The following is a 9,822-nucleotide window of genomic DNA, read 5'->3' as shown; positions in this document are numbered from 1 at the left end:
TCTCTAGTAGTTTTTGGTAGCTTCTTTTGGATTTTCTAAATATAGTAGCATGCCATCTGCAAACAGTGACAGTTTTACTTCTTCATTTCCAGTTTGGATTCCTTTTATTTCTTTGTCTTGTCTGATTGCTGTGGCTAGGACTTCCAATACGATGTTGAATTAAAAAGTGGCAAGTGTGTGCATCCTTTTCTTGTTCCTGATTTAGATGAAATGCTTTCAGCTTTTGACCATTGAGTATGATGTTAGCTGTGGGCTTATCATATATGGCCTTTATGATGTTGAGGTATGTTCCCTTTATACCACCCACTTTCTGGAGAGTTTTTATCATAAATGGATGTTGAATTTTGTCAAAATCTTTTACTGCATCTATTGAAATGATTATATGATTTTTATTTTTCAATTTGTTAATATGTATCACATTTATAGATTTATGGATATTGAGCCATCCTTGCATTCCTGGGATAAATCCCACTTGATCATGGTGTATGATCTTTGTAATGTACTGTTGAGTTTGGTTTGCTAATGTTTTGTCAAAGATTTTTACATCTATGTTCATCAGTGATATTAGCCTCTTATTTTTTTTCTGATAATTTTTGTCTTGTTTGGATATCAAGGTGATGTTGGTCTCAAACAATGAGTTTGGAAGTGTTCCTTCCTCTGCAATTTTTTGGAATAGTTTGAGAAGGATAGGTGTTAACTCTTCTCTAAATGTTTGGTAGCATTCACCTGTGTAGCTCTCTGGTTCTGGGCCTTTGTTTTTTGGGAGTTATAAGAAATTTCTGATTCACTTTCATTACTGGTAATTTGTCTGTTCATATTTTCTGTTTCTTCCTGGTTTAGTCTTGGGAGATTGTACATTTCTAAGAATTTGTTCATTTCATCTAGGTTCTTCATTATTGGCATATAGTTGTTCATAGTAATCTTTTATGATCCTTTGTATTTCTGTGGTTATAACTTCTTTTCCATTTCTGATTTGGGCCCTCTCTTTTTTTCTTGATGAGTCTGGCTAAAAGTTTATCATTATTGTTTCTTTTACAAAGAACCAGCTCTTAGTTTCATTGATCTTTTCTTTCTTTTTTTAGTCTCTATTTCATGTATTTCTGCTCTGATCTTTATGATTTCTTTCCTTCTAACTAACTTTGAGTTTTGTTTGTTCTTCTTTTTCTAGTTCCTTTAGGTGTAAGTTGGGTTGTTTGAGATTTTTTCTTATTTCCTGAGGTAAGGTTGTATTGCTATAAACTTCCCTTTAGTGCAGCAATTCATTGGTTATTTAGTAACATTTTTAGCCTTCACGAGTTTGTGTCTTTTGCAGTTTTTTTCTTGTAGTTGATTTCTAGTCTCATAGTGTTGTGGTCAGAAAAGATGCTTGATATTATTTCAACTTTCTTAAATTTACCGAGACTTGTTTTGTGGCCTAGCATGTGATCTATCCTGGAGAATGTTCCATGTGCATTTCAAAAGAATATGTGTTCTGCTGCTCTAAGTGTGCCCTTGTTTCCCTACTGATTTTCAGTCTGGATGATCTGTCCATTGATGTAAGTGGAGTGTTAAAGTTCCCTACTATTATTGTGTTACTCTCAATTTCTCCCTTTTAGTCTGTTAATATTTTCTTTCTGTATTTTGGTGGTCCTACATTGGGTGTGTATATTTTACAATTGCTATATTTTCTTGGATTGATCCTTTGATCATTATGTAATGTGCTTCTTTGTCTCTTGTAACAGTCTTTGTTTTAAAGTGTATTTTCTCTGATATAAGTATTGCTACTTTGGCTTTCTTTTGATTTCCATTTGTATGAAATACCTTTTTCCATCCCTTCACTTTTAGTTTATGTGTGTCTTTAGATTTGAAATGAGTCTTTTGTAGGCAGCATATATATGAGTCTTGTTTTTGTATCCATTCAGCCACTCTATGTCTTTTTTTTTTTTTTTTTTTTGCGGTATGCGGGCCTCTCACTGTTGCGGCCTCTCCCATTGCGGAGCACAGGCTCCGGATGCGCAGGCCCAGCAGCCATGGCTCACGGGCCCAGCTGCTCCGCAGCATGTGGGATCCTCCTGGACTGGGGCACGAACCCACGTCCCCTGCATCAGCAGGCGGACTCTCAACCACTGTGCCACCAGGGAAGCCCCACTGTATGTCTTTTGATTGGAGCATTTAGACTATTTACATTTAAAGTAATTATTGATATGTATGTTCTTATTGCCGTTTTTATTGTTTTTGTAGTTCTTTTTTGTTTCTTCTTCTCTTGTTCTTTCTTTTGTGGTCTGGTGACTATTTTTAGTGTTATGTTTGGATTCCTTTCTCTGTTTGTGTGTGTATCTGTTACAGATTTTTGGTTTGAGGTTACCATGAGCTTTATATGTAGCTATCTGTCTATCTATGCTGTTTTAAGTTGCTAATCTCTTAATTTCAAACATTTTAATAACCCTGCATTTGTACTCTCCTCCTGTCATGATTACTGTTTTTGACATATTTTGTATCTAGTTGTTTTGATATCCCTTAACTGTTTACTGTAGATATAGATGATTTTACCGCTTTTGTCTTTTAACCTTCTTACACGCTTTGTATGTGGTTGATTTTGTTACCTTTACTGTATATTTACCTTTGCCGATGACCTTTTTCCTTTTGCCATTTTCATGTTTCTAGTTGTGGCCTTTTCTTTTTTGCTTAGAGAAGTCCCTTTTACATTTCTTGTAAAGCTGGTTTGGTGGTGCTGAGCTCTTTCAGCTTTTGCTTGTCTGTAAGACTTAGGATCTCTCAATCAAATCTGAGTTAGAGCCTTGCTGGGTACAGCATTCTTGGTTGTAGGTTTTTCCTTTTTCATCACTGTAAATATATTGTGCCTCTCCCTGCCTGCAAAGTTTCTGCTGTAAAGTCAGCTTTATGGCCTTATGGGAATTCCCTTGTATGTAACTTGTTGCTTTTCCCTTGTTGCTTTTAATATTCTCTCTTTACCTTTAATTTTTGCCATTTTACTTATAATGTGTCTTGGTGTGTTTCTCTTGGGGTTGATCCTGTTTGGGACTCTGTGCTTCCTGTACTTGTATTACTTGTATGTCTGTTTCCTTTCCCATCTTAAGGAAGTTTTTAGCTGTTATGTTTTCAAGTATGTTCTCTGCCACTTTCTCTCTTCTCCTTCTGGAATCCCTATATTGTGAATGTTAGTATGTTTGATGTTGTCCCAGAGATCTCTTAAACTGTTCTCATTTCTTTTCATTCTTTTTTCTTTTTTCGGTTCAGCTTCAGTGATTTCCACTATTCTGTCTTCCGGCTTGCTGATCTGTCCCTCTGTATCATTTACTATACTGTTGATTCCTTTTAGTGTATTTTTCATTTCAGTTATTGTGTTCTTCATCTCTGTTTGGTTGCTCTTTATATTTTCCTAGTCTTTGTTAAAGACATCTACCTTCTTGCTCTGCATCCATTCTTCTCCCGAGTTCTTTGATCATCTTTACAATCATTACCCTGAACTCTTTCTTAGGTAGAGTGCCAATCTTCACTTCACTTAGTTCTTCTTCTGGGGTTTTGTCTTGTTCCTTCATTTGGAATATGTTTCTCTGTTGCCTCATTTTTGCCTAGCTTGCTTTTTTATTTCTTTTACTGGTAGATTGGTTATGTTTCCCAACCTTAGAGAAGTGACCTTTTGTAGGAGACATCCTATGTGTCCCAGCAGTCCCCTCCCATCGTCAGAGCTGTATGCTCTAGGGGTGCCCCCTATGTGGGCTGAGTGGGTCCTTCTGTTGTGGTGGGCTGACTACTGTGGGTGGTCTGGTAGGCTTGGTTGGCCTCCAGTATCTTTGGTTGCCAGGCCCTGCCTGTGCAGAGGCTGCTGGCTGCTGTTTGGTGGGGCTGGGTCATGAGTCGGCTGGCTGCAGGACCCCAGGGCTAGTGCCAGCCCTCTGGTTTGTAGAGCCAAGTCCTAAACTCTGGCTGCAGTGCCCAGGGGTTCCAGAGCTGGTGTCGGACTGCTGGTGGGTGGAGCCAGTTCCTGACACAGCTGGCTGCAGTGTCTGAGGTCTTAAAGCTTGTGTTGGCCTGCTTGTGGGTGGGCTGCGTCTGCAGGCTGCAGGACTGCAGTTGTCCTGCAGCTGGTGCCTGCCCACTGGTGGGAAGTGCTTGGCCCCAGTTCCTCTGGCTGCAGGACCTTGGGGGTATCAGGTCTAGTGCCTGCGCACTGGTGTGTGGGGCTGGGTCCTGGGCCCTGTGTCGGGCAGGGCTGTGTCCAGGGGCAGCTGTGGGCTCAGGGGTTCTTAAGGCAACCTGCCTGCTGGTGGGTGGGGCTGTGTCTCTGCCTAGTTAGTTGCTTGACCTGTGGCATCCCAGTACTGGTGACTACAGGCTGTTGGGCGGGGGCAAGGCTGGATGCTGAGGCTGCTAAGCTAGAGGGAGGATTCCAAAATGATGCTTGCCAGCACCAGTGTCCATGTGGTAGAAAAACCTCCCTAAAATGTCTGCCACCAGTGTCTGTGTCCCCAGGGTGAGCTCCAGCTGCCTCCTGCCTCTCCAGAGACTCCAAGATCAGCAGGTAGGTCTGACCCAGGCTCCTTTCAAATAACTGCTTTTGTTCTGCATCCAGGAGTATGTGAGATTTTGTGTGCTCCCTTTACTTTGTCTCCGTTTCTCCTTCCTTCCATCAGCTCAGGTCAAGGAAGTAACAGGATTAAAAAGATTCTGAGGTGGGGTCATGCTTTGGTGTGGTGGTGGATCAGCAAGGAGAACAGCTGAAAAGGAGTGAACAAAGTGCAGAAGAGGTAGGAGATGAATCAGAGAGATAAGGAGGGAGGGATGGGTAGTGGTGGCAGGAGTTGTATTGGGTAGGACTTTATAGAACATTCTATAGACCGTGATTGTGAATGAGATGGAAAATCATTGGAGGATTCTGAGCAAAGGAATGATGATATGACGCATCATTACTTGTAGAAGAATTCACTCCATCTCCTGTGTGGGAATTGAGTGTTGAGGATCAGAATGGAAGCAGAAGACAAATTAGGAGGCTATGGAAGTAATCAAGGTGAAAGATGATGGTAGCTTTGACCATGTGGTAATAGAGGAGGTGGTGAAAAGTAATCAGATTCTATGTATATTCTGAAGGTTGAAACAATAGGATTTGCTCACAGATTAGATATGAAGTAACAAAAAGGAGAATCAAGGATGACTGTAAGATTTTTGTTCTGAGCATCTCAAAAGATAGATTTGTCATTAACTGGGATGGGGAAGACTGAGACAAGCAGATGTAGGGATGAGGGTGGGAGGGGGGAGATAAATAATTCAGTTTGGACATACTTATTTTGAGGTGTTAATTAGACATTCAAGTGGTGATGACAAGTAGGCAGTTGGAAGCATGTATCTGGATATTAAAGAAGTCTCAGGCTGGAGATCCCATTTTGGAGTCATCTGCATGTATATGGTCTTTAATACCAGGAGGTGGAATGAGATCACCAGTAGGATGAGTGTAGAGAGAGGGGAAAAATATCCAAGGACTAAGCACTAAAACACTCCAACATTCAGAGTTGTGGAGATATGAAAGAATAGCAATGAATATGAGTAGCAGCAGCCAGTGAGGTGAGCCCCTGAAAACCAAATGAAGAAAGCAATTCAAGGAGGAGGGAGTGGTTAACTTTGTCAAATGCCAATGATAAGTTTTTGAAGATGTTGTTCCTTTTTCATGAAATTTTTACATTTTGCCTCCCAGCTTGCTTATTTTTACTTCATTTTCACGTCTCAGATCAAGTGTCTCTTCCTCAGGGAAGCCTTTTCTGACTCAAACTAGTTTATACATTTTCATAGGCCCTAACTTTCTCTTTTGGGAGTTCTCAACATAATTGTACGTATTTGTTTAATGTCTGCCTCCTGTATTAGACTTTAACTTCCATAAGCAATATCAGAGTTGATTGTTGCTACATCCCCAGCATTTCTCACCGTGCCCAACAGCATTAAATGTTTGCTGAATGAAAGGATGAATGAATGAACACCCAGGTCCATGTATGCTATGACTAGCACATTTTAGGATGACTTAGAAAACTCCACCCTAACACTCTTGGCCTGATTCATACTCTGGAACTTGAGTAACACCAAAGCAAAATGCTGAGTTCTTGCCCTTGACTTTTTTTTTTTAAACATCTTTATTGGAGTATAATTGCTTTACAATGGTGTGTTAGTTTCTGCTGTATAACAAAGTGAATCAGCTATACACACACATATGTCCCCATATCCCCTCCCTTTTGTGTCTCCCTCCCAACCTCCCTATCCCACCTCTCTAGGTGGTCACAAAGCACCGAGCTGATCTCCCTGTGCTATGCTTGCCCTTGACTTTTGCCTACGAGGAGCAGCAGAGAGTGTGGAAGGCAACACCACCGTCGTTACTATGTGACAGATGTTTTACATGGGCTGTCTTTAATGTTCACATCAAACCTGTAGGCAACTGATAGTGGTGTTACAATCAAGGAAGTAAAAATTTGCAGAGATTAAAATGTGGAAGTACTATTGCTAATAAGTGGCAGAACTCGGATTCTCCAACTTTAAAGTCTGTGCACTGTCTTCTGTGCTATGCAGATTTTTAACTATTAGTTTAATGATTAAGAATACAGCCTAGGTTCAAATACTACTTCACTTTTTGCCATCTGTGTCCTTGAGTATGTTATCCAATCCTTCTGTGCCCGGTTTCTCCAACTATAAAATGGGGATAACAGCAATACCTACATGTCAGGATTGTTTTTTGAAAGTTAATTAGTATTATTTTAGATTAGAACCTGATACTTGATAAGCATTCAGTAAGGGTTGGCTACTTTCATTATCACTTTTCCTTCTGAGGTGACTCAGTTTAGCTGTCACCTCTTTTAGGAAACCTTTCTGATTGCCGCTTCTCCCCTCCAATAACTTATGCTTCCAAGAACCCTGTGTACACCATCTTAGAGCACTTATCCTACTGTTAGAGGGCAGGAGAGTCTCCACAGCTCTGTACAGTGTACTTGGCACTAACACACACACACACACACACACACACACACACACACACACACACACACACACACACACACACTGTTTGAAAGTTAGGTAATTCATCAGCACAATTAACTCAGAGACATCTAATGGAGTGCTAAAGGCAGCTAGAGTCTCCAGGGTTCCTTTCTAGTAGCCAGGTTGGTAACTATAAGGTTTAGCACCTGTTTGTTATTTTTATTTTAGACTAGACTTTTCCTTGCCAGATTCCTTTCTGAAACTAATTCACTGGAGATCTTTTCAGACCATTACCTGCTTTTATGAAAACCATAAAAACAAAACATTTTCCTGTGCTTTCCTTTGGCTCCATGAGTTTTGCCTTTTAATATCTTTTTGTAATTCTCATCTCATTTCTGGCTCTTTGTTTATTAGCCTTATTCTTTCCTCTGATTTCCTCTACCATTTCTACTTCAGATATTACAAAGGAGCCTATACCTTTTAATGCTTTGTCTTAGTTATTATGCCACACACTTGTTCCCTTATACCTGGTTAAAGGGTGTAGCCACAGAGCTAATATAATGAAAGCACTGGAACACACTTCCAGGCTTTCCTGCTGAGAGCAACCCTGCCTTAAATAGAAAGAACTAAATACTAAGGAAAAGCAAAAGACATTTAATTTTGGAAGTTAGGCGCCTGCTTATCTTTTGATTAAATGCAGAGAACCAAGAATACCTGCCTTTAATCAGACTTTCTAAATTAATGAACTGTGGGTCGTTGGACAATGATCATGCAATATCTTCTCTTTCCAAAGACATTTTCTTTAAATCAGTGAATATTTTGCAATACTCTATTTCCTGTTTTAAGTTCTTTTACTCTTGTCTTGAGTAGGGACTCTTAAAAACAGAGTAGTACTCTGATAAAAACATACGATACTGAGGCAAGGAAAAAGAGTTGGACTAGAATTACTGTGTAAAGAATTGTTAATAGTGAGAGAAGGACACGGCCCCTTGGAGCGGGACCACTGTCTGAGCTTTCTCCATAGGCTGTAAAGTCACAGTAGGGAGGAGCACGCTCGTATCTACAGTGGCAATGATTTTCATCGTTGTATACTCCTCTCATGACATTTCTATAATTTGCAGAGTTGAGGGTTGAATAATTGACACAGCTCCTTCTCGTACATATCTTGCCTAGAGCATGCAGGGTGCCATCTTTTACTTCTCCAATATCACCTGTATCCCTCCCAAAGTGGTAGCTGGTTTCCCAACACTTGGTACCTTTAACAGTGTTATCTGAATTATGGCGTTGTATTATTTTAGATTGGTAATTGTTTCTATATATTCACACTACACTCCTTCACACAAAATATTTGAAGGAAGACATCTTTTTTTTTTTTTTTTTTTTTTTGCGGTATGCGGGCCTCTCACTGTTGTGGCCTCTCCCGTTGCGGAGCACAGGCTCCGGACGCGCAGGCTCAGCGGCCATGGCTCACGGGCCCAGGCGCTCCGCGGCATGTGGGATCTTCCCGGACCGGGGCACGAACTCGTGTCCCCTGCATCGGCAGGCAGACTCTCAACCACTGCACCACCAGGGAAGCCCGGAAGACATCTTTTGTATGTTGAATTTCCACGCCATATTGGCCACAACAATCTCCTTGCACATTAATTGTTTTGTAGCAGCTTGGGGGGCACTCCTTGCTGTTTGGTCAAAAATATATTGACATTGTTTATTGTGGCTGTTGTACATTTTGTGGTAACAGTAGGTGCTGTCACCACAAGGCATCCCATCCTGCACATAGAAATTGTCAGGGCATCACCTTGAACTTCCATTGTACCACTCAGGAAGGTCATATTCACTGACATGTGCTCTACAGAGCATTCCAAGAGAAGCAAACTTACATTTTACATAGCAAGGTCCAAAAGCACAGTCTGCCCAAGGTTTCAGATCCCTTCTGCTCTGACATTCTGATCCACAGTCACAACAATCTTCTTCACCTTCCACTACCTTGTTGCCACATTGTTACAATGGGATAATGTTTTTTTTTTTTTTTTTTTTTTTTTTTTGCGGTATGCGGGCCTCTCACTGTTGTGGCCTCTCCCGTTGCGGAGCACAGGCTCCGGATGCGCAGGCCCAGCGGCCATGGCTCACGGGCCCAGCCGCTCCGCGGCATATGGGATCCTCCCAGACCGGGGCACGAACCCGTATCCCCTGCATCGGCAGGCGGACTCTCAACCACTGCGCCACCAGGGAGGCCCTGGGATAATGTTTTGAGAAGCTGGTCTATTCATCAGACAGACTCCCTTGTGGTTAATGAGGTTAAAATAACTTCCATAACTGCAGTTGCTAAAAGCACTGGTATTTGTATTATAAGCATTCATGATGCAATGTTTTTTCCTACATGAACAGAATTCCTCTATATGAGACATACCAAGATTATGACCCAGTTGGTGAGTAATGACCACTGCAAAATGAAAGAAATCGATTTATCTTTGAGGAATTTATGAACTGCTAGCCCAAAAGGACAGCACATTCCTGAGATTCAGGCCAACTTAAATATATTAGGAAAATCCTTGTACACAAACAGATCCCCCAAATCAGGTGGCAGACGGCGATAATGATGAATACTTTAACATTCACTGAAGCTGTCAAGAAGTTGACTCGTGTTGTTCAACATTTATAAGATTCCCCTGGTTCCAAATCTCAATCCCAATTAAAGAAACCTGAAGGCCTAGCCATAGGTAGATGGAATCTATTACATTGATCACATTTAATATATCTTCTGTTGCCTTTGAGACATTGTTATTTGAATAATTGAAACTGTAATTGTCCACCACCACAAGCACACTCCACAAAGGGCCAGTGGGTCCACCAGCCATGGGAGCGGCCGTT

This window comes from Mesoplodon mirus (assembly GCF_964341445.2).
Source record: "Mesoplodon mirus genome assembly, chromosome: 4".
In the NCBI taxonomy this organism is placed as follows: Eukaryota; Metazoa; Chordata; class Mammalia; order Artiodactyla; family Ziphiidae; genus Mesoplodon; species Mesoplodon mirus.
The sequence above is the reverse complement of the archived record's forward strand: the minus strand, read 5'-3'. Positions refer to the sequence as shown.